The 10,551-nt window shown below is 44.1% G+C and overlaps 1 protein-coding gene across 3 annotated transcripts in view; it reads right to left on the reverse strand.

The window, feature by feature from the left end:
• The window catches only part of LOC106613064 (endothelin-converting enzyme-like 1), a 38,890-nt gene extending 36,769 nt beyond the window's left edge, over positions 1-2,121 (reverse strand). For 2 of the 3 annotated variants that reach the window (XM_014214949.3, XM_014214948.3), the window contains exon 1: positions 1,630-2,119. The gene's annotated coding sequence lies outside the window, so the exon portion shown is untranslated. Of the gene's footprint in view, positions 1-1,629 lie in introns of all 3 variants that reach the window. The other variant, XM_014214951.3, reaches the window with a different exon arrangement.
• Positions 2,122-10,551: the final 8,430 nt, after the last annotated feature.

The raw sequence follows: 10,551 nt of genomic DNA on the forward strand, positions 1-10,551 counted from the left end.
AGGAGCACATAGATAGCAGTAGGCCAAAGTCCAGTTCAAACGACTCTAGGCACATACACATAAAACATTATTATACATAAACATTGCACACAAGAAAACCTCTGTTATGCACAAAAGCCCACCACACCCATCTTGGCCAGAGTATGGCCTAGGTCCCTAACCACCCTCCATAAATCCTAGATACGATCAATGGACCGAAGGGCACGACGCCCGAGGGGTCAGGTTCAGATCAATGCTATTATTACCCAATTCATTGCAGCGCACAATAGGTTATCATATAGAATGGGAGCAGGGGAGGGCGCACACGTCTCTGGCTTTCCTGCCGCCTGCCCTGAACGCGCAACCACACGGGCCGGGCTTGGAGACCCGGGTTAGCGCCGTACTGTAAAAAGGTTTATTTTCTTCTAATCAAAGTGGTCATGGACCCTGACGGATCACATTCAGCGGTACAGGAGTTTCTGAGCAGGCCGGTTCCCACTAACTCTTATCGCCGCCTGCCAGAGCCTGCGCACAGAACAGAGTGCCGTGGTGACGGTGTAAGGGCGACAGACAGCTATAGTGTGACAGCGTTTTCGAGAACACTGTTGCATAAGGACCAAAGGGAACCTGAAACATAACTACTTCTCACAAGAATTTACACTTTCCGTGTCTCTCTTACACACAGTCACTGGTACTCATGTGTGACATAACCACACGCGTTCCCGGGGGATCGTTTAACCACTAGATGGACCGCTATTGCACAAATAATTGTGCGTCCCAGACCCACCAGGGCATCCCGGGTCCCTTCCTTTCTCCCCTGTCACGCAGCCACCAGGCGCGGGCTGCTAACTCAATTAACCCGGCTAGGGTGACCCCATCGAGCCCTTACACACAGCCAATACGCTCGCTACCGCCACTCGATATTATTGGAGTCACTGAAATGGATACGAGGATAAGCGGCGGAGCTACGAGAGTGAGAACAAGTGGGGACTCCCGAGTGGCGCAGCGGTCTAAGCACGGCATCTCAGTGCTAGAGGCGTCACTACAGACCCTGGTTCGATTCCAGGCTGTATCACAACTGGCCGTGATTGGGAGTCCCATAGGGCGGCACACAATTGGCCCAGCGTCGTCCGGGTTTGGCCAGTGTAGGCCGTCACAGCAAATAAGAATTTGTTCTTAACTGACTTGTCTAGTTAAAAAAGGTTAAAGGAAAAAAAGAGGGGCAGATGGTCGGAGAGCTCTCTGTTTCTTTCTACACTGTGGAAAACTCATGGCGGGTAAAAACGCATGAAATAGCCTCCTAATCTCATTCTGACATTATTTTGTTTTCAGTTGTCAAAGTCAATAATGTCCATCTTTATAACTTTTATATTAAACGTTCTCACCATCACTCATATGGGATGTGGTGGTTGCATTGGTCCCACTGGAGAAACCAGAGCACTGCTCCCCGTTTAGCATACATGGGCTTTAGAACGCATTCATCAAACAGAGGATCGTGAAATAACACATTAACATTCGACTGTCTGTCAGTGGCTATGATAGAAAACAGTATTAACTTGACGTCAGTGCTGTTGCAAACAGATCTAACTGCTGGGAATTAGACAGACATGCCACGATAGAAATGTACAATGGGTACACACACACACTTACCGGCACAAATGCAGTGTTCAGAGTCTTTCCATGCGCTTTTGATGCAAGTGTGGTCTGCGATAGTGGTTCAGATCGTGTCCTGTTGATACATGTACATACAGAAGCTGGTCAGAGGGCTAGACGCTGTGAAACATGCCACTCACTGCAAATCCAAAGACCCGAATAGGAGCAGCGCTCATTTGCTCAACATGACTGTGTGTGTGTGAGAGAGAGAGAGAGAGAGAGAGAGAGAGAGAGAGAGAGAGAGAGAGAGAGAGAGAGAGAGAGAGAGCGTGTGTGACAGACAGGGAGGTAGAGGAGTTGGGAAGGGGAGAGAGAGACTAAAATGGACGATGTAGCCTACCACCACCACAGTAGCGAATAAGTGAGTAGCCTGTCGTTCAATGGTACTACTATAATAAGTGAGTAGACTGTCGTTCAATGTTGCTACTATAATAAGTGAGTAGACTGTCGTTCAATGTTGCTACTATAATAAGTGAGTAGACTGTGGTTCAATGTTACTACTATAATAAGTGAGTAGACTGTCGTTCAATGTTACTACTATAATAAGTGAGTAGACTGTCGTTCAATGTTACTACTATAATAAGTGAGTAGACTGTCGTTCAATGTTGCCAGTTGAATCATCTCATCAAATATGAATAACATAAGCACTAGGCTATAGCCTAAACATAATGAAACAGTCAAAATTATTATCAAAAGTCAGTTGTACAGGTTATTAAACTGCTGAGAAATCTCATCCAAGCCCAGAGAGCCACATAGAATGCAAACATTCAATCTATAGTTACTATGCAAATCAGTTCAATAACGGCCCATTTCATTAAACCTTATCCTATCTCATACTGCATTTGCCAGAATAAGAGGTGGCGGGAAACCATGCTGTTGCCCGCGATCTTGACGTTCAAGACTGATGATCAAGTTGTAAAGGTGTCAACAGATGGCCAAAATAAATCGAACACAGTTCGGTTGCTTTCCATGGCTCCCCGGTGCCTGGATATACTAACAATTTGCTGACCCTCAGCCCTCACCCACCCAAAGAAAACGAAAACATTTCGGAAGAGCTGACGTATGTGTCAAATTACTTCGAGTCCAGAATGTCTATAGCCATGTATCGACAGTTTTCACTTTAAACCCGGTCAGTGTGTAGAACTCATTAGTGTCGTGTATTACCAAGCTACTGTCTAGCCTAGCCTAGCTCTGATAGGAACTGAAAGGTAAACATCGGTGATAAACAGTAGACACTGAGCCGGTCCACAGTAGACCTGTCTAATCTGCTCGTTCTGGTGTAACGTTCACACGACCGAGCACTCGGCGAAATTACACTGCGAGTGAAACACCTAGCCTATATCATTCTAACCAGCCCCTGTACGGTAGGGAGTGACGGGGTATCGGTTAGGACACCGACTGTGAACAGATGAGCCACGATCGATGAGGGTTTTGATGAGGGGCTTTCAGGTGAGTGGCGCGCGCGGATACCATGGGACTTTTATTTATTCGAGTTTAATGAAGGTGTTATTTACGCACATGCCGCCAGTGACACGAGGGAGGAAACCCACACCATGTTAACCTCACCCATACAACCACTTCAGGACAAAAATCGAAGAGTTTATAAGCCATAACTCTTGAGTCTATTTTTGAGATTCTAAAAATATCAATAAAGTAGGCTACTGGTTCATTCAGCGCCAGGGCCCCTTGCAATAGGCCTACATTTCATAAATGTAAATAGAACAGAATGTAATAATAAAAAATAAAAAAATGGCACATTACATTCAAAGTGAAGAGTTTTTGATATTTCAAAGCTAAAGTCTGTTTCCAGTTTAGAATGATGTGAATATCCACTCTAAACCCCCTTAAAATGAGAAAAACATCTTAATGGTTTAAGGAGAGGGGTGATAGTGTGATTAAAGGCAGGTGACTTAACATGAGAAAGATGGCCAAAAGGGTGAAGAGAAAACAGAGTGTTTTCTGTGTCTGTTCACTCAGCAGCACCTGACCATGCCACTGCCATGCTGCCCCCTGACTCAGCCAGACTAATGGGAAGTGAAGCAGGCCATTTATATTCCTAACTTCCCACCAACCAACAGGACTTGCCTCTCAGTTGGAGCCTGTAGGAAAGACCTCCCCTGTGCGTGTGTGTGTTTGAGAGAGAGAGAGAGTACAGTCGTGGCCAAAAGTTTGGAGAATGACACAAATATACATTTTCACAAAATCTGCTGCCTCAGTTTGTATGATGGCAATTTGCATATACTCCAGAATGTTATGAAGAGTGATCAGATGAATTGCAATTAATTGCAAAGTCCTGCTTTGCCATGCAAATTAACTGAATCCCCCAAAAACATTTCCACTGCATTTCAGCCCTGCCACAAAAGGACCAGCTGACATCATGTCAGTGATTCTCTCGTTAAAACTTCTGTGGGATAGGGGGCGGTATTTTGACGTCCGAATGAAAAGCGTGCCCAAAGTAAACTGCCTGCTACTCAGGCCCAGAAGCTAGGATATGCATATAATTGGTAGATTTGGATAGAAAACAAAGTTTCTAAAGTTTCTATAACCGTTAAAATAATGTCTGTGAGTATAACAGAACTGAAATGGCAGGCGAAACCCCGAGGACAAACCATCCAAAAAAATAAAATTCAGCATACCACTGATTTTAATGCCTGGCACTTTTATAATAGGGTGAAATCGTCCCCGATTGCAGTTCCTATGGCTTCCACTAGATGTCAACAGTCTTTAGAAAGAGTTTGAGGCTGTTTTTTGGAAAAATGAGGGAGAAGTTGTAGTTTTTCTAAGTGGCTCCCATTTTGGCTGTAGTTTCCAAGCGCATGGCCCGAGACAGCGCGTTCTTTTTGTTTATCTTAAATTTGATTGTTTATTTGCGTATTAGGGTACCTAAGGATTGATTATAAATGTTGATTGACTTGTTTGGATAAGTTTATTGGTAACGTTTGGGATTAATTTTGTATGCATTTTGAAAGAGGGAAACCGAGTGGATTATTGACTGAGCGCGCCAGCTAAACTGAGTTTTTATGGATATAAAAAAGGACTATCGAACAAAAGGACAATTTGTAATGTAACTGGGACCTTTTGGAGTGCCAACAGAAGAAGATCTTCAAAGGTAAGGCATATATTATATCGCTATTTCTGACTTTCATGTCGCAACTCCTTGGTTGAAAATGATTTGTTATGCATTTGTGGGCTGGACGCTGTCCTCAGATAATCGCATGGTTTGCTTTCGCCGTAAAGCCTTTTTGAAATCTTGGCTGGATTAACAACAAGTTAAGCTATATTTTGATGTATTGCAGTTGTGATTTCATGAAAGTTTAATATTTATAGTAATTTAATTTGAATTTCGCGCTCTGCAATTTCACTGAATGTTGGCCAGATGGGACACTAAAGTCACACCTATCTCAAAGAAGTTAACACAGGTGTGAGTGTTGACGAGGACAAGGCTGGAGATCACTATGTCATGCTGATTGAGTTCGAATAACAGACTGGAAGCTTCGAAAGGAGGGTGGTGCTTGGAATCATTGTTCTTCCTCTGTCTACCATGGTTACCTGCAAGGAAACACGTGCCGTCATCATTGCTTTGCACAAAAAGGGCTTCACAGGCAAGGATGTTGCTGCCAGTAAGATTGCACCTAAATCAACCATTTATCGGATCATCAAGAACTTCAAGGAGAGCGGTTCAATTGTTGTGAAGAAGGCTTCAGGGCACCCAAGAAAGTCCAGCAAGTGCCAGGACCGTCTCCTAAAGTTGATTCAGCTGCGGGATCGTACAGAGCTTGCTCAGGAATGGCAGCAGGCAGGTGTGAGTGCATCTGCACGCACAGTGAGGCGAAGACTTTTGGAGGATGGCCTGGTGTCAAGAAGGGCAGCAAAGAAGCCACTTCGCTCCAGGAAAAACATCAGGGACAGACTGATATTCTGCAAAAGGTACAGGGATTGGACTGCTGAGGACTGGGGTAAAGTAATTTTCTCTGATGAATCCCCTTTCCGATTATTTGGGGCATCTGGAAAAAGCTTGTCCGGAGAAGACAAGGTGAGCGCTACCATCAGTCCTGTGTCATGACAACAGTAAAGCATCCTGAGACCATTCATGTGTGGGGTTGCTTCTCAGCCAAGGGAGTGGGCTCACTCACAATTTTGCCTAAGAACACAGCCATGAATAAAGAATGGTACCAACACATCCTCCGAGAGCAACTTCTCCCAACCATCCAGGAACAGTTTGGTGATGAACAATGCCTTTTCCAGCCTGATGGAGCACCTTGCCATAAGGCAAAAGTGATAACTAAGTGGCTCAGGGAACAAAACATTGATATTTTGGGTCCATGGCCAGGAAACTCCCCAGACCTTAATCCCATTGAGAACTTGTGGTCAATCCTCAAGAGGCGGGTGGACAAACAAAAACCCACAGATTCTGACAAACTCCAAGCATTGATTATGCAAGAATGGGCTGCCATCAGTCAGGATGTGGTCCAGAAGTTAATTGACAGCATGCCAGGGCAGATTGCAGAGGTCTTGAAAAAGAAGGGTCAACACTGCAAATATTGACTCTTTGCATCAACTTTATGTAATTGTCAATAAAAGCCTTTGACACTTATGAAATGCTTGTAATTTTACTTCAGTATTCCATAGTAACATCTGACAAAAATATCTAGACACTGAGGCAGCAGACTTTGTGGAAATTAATATTTGTGTCATTCTCAAAACTTCTGGCCACGACCTTACAGTTTGCACATGCATGTGTCTATATGCCAGTCTGCCTCTCCTTTTCCTCCTCCAACCAGACATCTGAGACATGGATGTGATTGATAAACATTGAAAGGAACTGATGATGATGTACAGAACTTGGCAAATTACTCTGGCAGGCTTTCTTCCTCTCCTCCTCTTTTCCTCTCCCCCCTCTTTAAGGCTGCAGTGGCAGTCTGTTCCCCAGGCCCAGCTCTGGCCCAGCTTGGTTCTTACTCCCTGCCGAGCCATAACAGAGAATTGCAGACTTCTGAAGAACGTTTCCCCTCCCGCAAACAACGACAAACAAGCTGAGGAACCCCCCAAAAAAACTCTGGAACCACTCAAATTATTCAGCGTTCATTAAATGCTTAATTAACACTTTCACTAAGAGTTTCTCAAGCCTCTAAACACACAAACGCAAACACACACACGCTCACACAATAATGAAGGGAGTAATGAAAAGAGCCCCAAACTGCTGCTGTGGTGCTCTGGAAAGAATGGCTTCTCTAAGGACCAATGAAATACTTTTGTTTGCTTGAAGACAGAGGCTCTTATATAAAACCAATAACCTCCCTCCCTCCCCGGTGGGAAGTGTCAGAAACCCCATTACAGTAATTAAGTCTGTAGACCCTCAAAGAGCCCTCCCTTGGGTCTGGAGTTAGACCGCCAGAGAGGGAGGGAGGGGGGGTGAGAGGGGGAGGCGGGGGAAAGTAGAGATAATGAAAGACGAGGCAAACAGGGCGGTAGAGAGAGAAAGAGAGAGAGTGTGGATGGTGAGAGGGAGGGAGGGGAAGAGAGGGGTGGAGACATGAGTAAGAGATGGCATAGAGCTCATGAGAGAGCAACATAAATCAGGGAGATGGATAACAGGGTGAGGCATCTGGACCAGTTAGGAAGAGGTAGAAACAAGTGATAAAGAGAAAAGAAGGTAAATAAATATACAGTGCCTTCAGAAAGTATTCATACCCCTTGACTTATTTCACATTTAGTTGTGTTACAGCCTGAATTCAAAATGGATTAACTATACATTTTTTCTCAACAATCTACACACAATACCCAACAAGATTCCACAGTCTCATGTCACAATTAGACATTCATCCATGCTTCTCAAACTTCATATTTCGAAGTTGTTCCAAACGTCAAATTTCAAAGTGTTTGATTACTCCTCTGTACAACATGTTTTTAGAATTTTGATCAAATTTATTGAAAATGAAATACTGAAATGTCTCATTTACATAAGTATTCACACCCCTGAGACAATACTTTGTAGAAGCACCTTTGGTGGCAATTACAGCTTTGAGTTGTCTTGGGTATATCTGCATCAGCTTTGCACATCTGGATTTGGGTATTTCTCCCATTCTTCCTCACAGATTTTCTCAAGCTCTGTTAAGTTAGATGGGGAGCGGTGGTGAACAGCAATCTTCAGGTTTTTCCACAGATTTTCAATGGGATTCAAGTCTGGGCTTTGGCTGGGTCACTCAAGGACTTTCACTTTCTTGTTCTGAAGCCATTCCAATGTTGCTTTGGTTGTATGCTTGGGGTCATTGTCCTGTTGGAAAGTAAACCTTCACCCCCAAGTCCAAGGTTGCTTGCACTCTGAAGCAGGTTTTCAGCAATACTTTACCTGTATTTGTCTCCATTCATTGTTCCCTCTATCCTTACCAATCTCCCAGTCCCTGCCGCTGAAAAGCATCCCAATAGCATGATGCTGCCACCACGCTGCTTCACGGTAGGAATAGTGTTAGATGGGTGATGAGCTGTGCCTGGTTTTCTCCAGATATAGCAATTTGCAATCATGACAAAAAGTACAATTTTTGTCTCATCAGACCACAATCTTTTTCCTTATGCTCTTTAGAGTCTTTCACGTGCCTTTTTGCAAACTCCAGGCGTGCTGTCATGTGCCTTTTTCTCAGGAGTGGCTTCCGTCTGGCCACTCTCCCATAAAGCCCAGATTGGTGAGATCCTGTAGAGACTGTTGTCCTTCTGGCAGGTTCTCCTATCTCAGCCAAAGAACTCTGTAGTTCTGTCTGAGTGGTCAATGGGTTCTTGGTCACCTCCCTGACCAAGGTCCTTCTTGCCCTGTTACGCAAGTTTGGTCGGACGGCCAGTTCTAGGCAGAGTCTGGGTAGTTCCATATTTTTTTTACATTTCCCAATGATAGAGACCACTGTGCTCTTGGAAACATTCACCACTAGAAATTGTTTTATATCCTTCCGCAGATATATGCTTCATCGCAATTCTATCTCAGAGATCTATGGAAAGTTCTTTGGACTTCATGTTATAGTTTCTGCTCTGACATGAACTGTCAACTATTGGACCTTATATAGGCAGGTGTGTTTTTTTTCTAAATCATGTCCAAACAATTGAATTGGCCACAGGTGGAATCCAATAAAGTTGTAGTGACATTTCAAGGATGATCAAAGGAAATTGGATGCACCTGAGCTCAATTTGGAGTGTCATAGCAAAGGGGTGTGAATATTTATGTAAATGAGATATGTCTGTATCACATTTTCAATAAATTAGCAACATTTTCTAAAAACATGTTTTCACTTTGTCATTATGTGGTATTTTGTAAAAAAAAATGAAAACAATTTAATTAATTTTGAATTCAGGCTGTAACAGAAAACATTTTGAAATAAGTCAAGGGGTATGAATACTTTCTGAAGCCACTGTGAATACACCATCTACCAGCCATATCAGGGGCGGTGAGTATGTGAGAAAGAAAGAGAGCTGGTTACACCATCAGAGGCAGATTCTGAGAGAGGGAGAACAGGAGAGAGGGAAGAGAAAAGGACAGGTGTCAGGCCTGTTGATAAAAGCCAGCGAGGAGAGGAGTTATAGATCGGGAGGGAGAGAAGGAGGAGGGAGGGCGGGAGAGAAGGAGAGGGCGGGGATTGGGACTGGGAGAGACGGTGAGATTCAGTGCCTGCGAGTTAGTGCTGTCCTCTCTCATTGATATTCTGAGCTCATGCCTCGCTGACAACTGCCCTCATCTCTCTCCTCCCCCACTCTCTCAAACACGCCCTAAAAGTGTGATGTCATCCTATATGGAGCACTTGGTCAGATGCCACTATCAGTATCACTGCACCTCACCACCACTTACCCTCTCTCCAACCCTGATCCACATTTACCATTTAGCACAAAGAACATAAATACATATGAAACATTAGCGGAGAGAGCAGGAGTGGCCTCAACAATGGATGTGGTTCGGTTAGGAATAGGGGTTCAGATATACTATCACCAAGGAATCGCCAACCATCAGGGCATGGTTAGTGCTTGTATTTACCGTTCTTGATTGGATGATGGTAACTATTCAGTGCTGTTATTTTGGCATCTCATCCTCCTCTCCCAGCAGTCTAGATTTGAAAGTGGGCGGTGGCAGGGCCTCCATTTTAATATCTCTGAGTGTTTACAGTAGTGACCCTGGCTGTGGGAGGATCTATAAATCATACTCATTATAAATGCACAGAAGGAAGTGGGAGAGAGCGAGGTTGGGGGATGTTTTCTTTATTTCTCCCTCAGGTCGCTGCCAAGGGTCTAGGGGGGCTGGGGGGGGGGGGGGGGGGGGGGGTAATGTGCTAATGTTGTAAATGACTATTGTAGCTGGAAACTGAATATTTTTTTATGGAATATCTACATGGGCGTACAGAGGCCAATTATCAGCAACCATCACTCCTGTGTTCCAATGGCACATTGTGTTAGCTAATCCAAGTTTTTCATTTTAAAAGGCTAATTGATCATTAGAAAACTCTTTTGCAATTATGTTAGCACAGCTGAAAACTGTTGTACTGATTAAAGAAGCAATAAAACGGGCCTTCTTTAGACTAGTTGAGTATCTGGAGCATCAGCATTTGTGGGTTCGATTACAGGCTCAAAATGGCCAGAAACAAAGAACTTTCTTCTGAAACTCATCAGTCTATTCTTGTTCTGAGAAATGAAGGCTATTCCATGCGAGAAATTGCGAAGAACCTGAAGATCTCATTCAACGCTGTGTACTACTCCCTTCAGAGAACAGCATAAACTGGCTCTAACCAGAATAGAAAGAGGAGTGAGAGGCCCCGGTGCACAACTGAGCAAGAGGACAACTACATTAGAGTGTCTAGTTTGAGAAACAGATGCCTCACAAGTCCTCAACTGGCAGCTTCATTAAATAGTACCCGCAAAACACCAGTCTCAACGTCAACAGTGAAGAGG

Source organism: Salmo salar, chromosome 09, assembly GCF_965601325.2.
Source record: "Salmo salar chromosome 09, fSalSal1, whole genome shotgun sequence".
In the NCBI taxonomy this organism is placed as follows: Eukaryota; Metazoa; Chordata; class Actinopteri; order Salmoniformes; family Salmonidae; genus Salmo; species Salmo salar.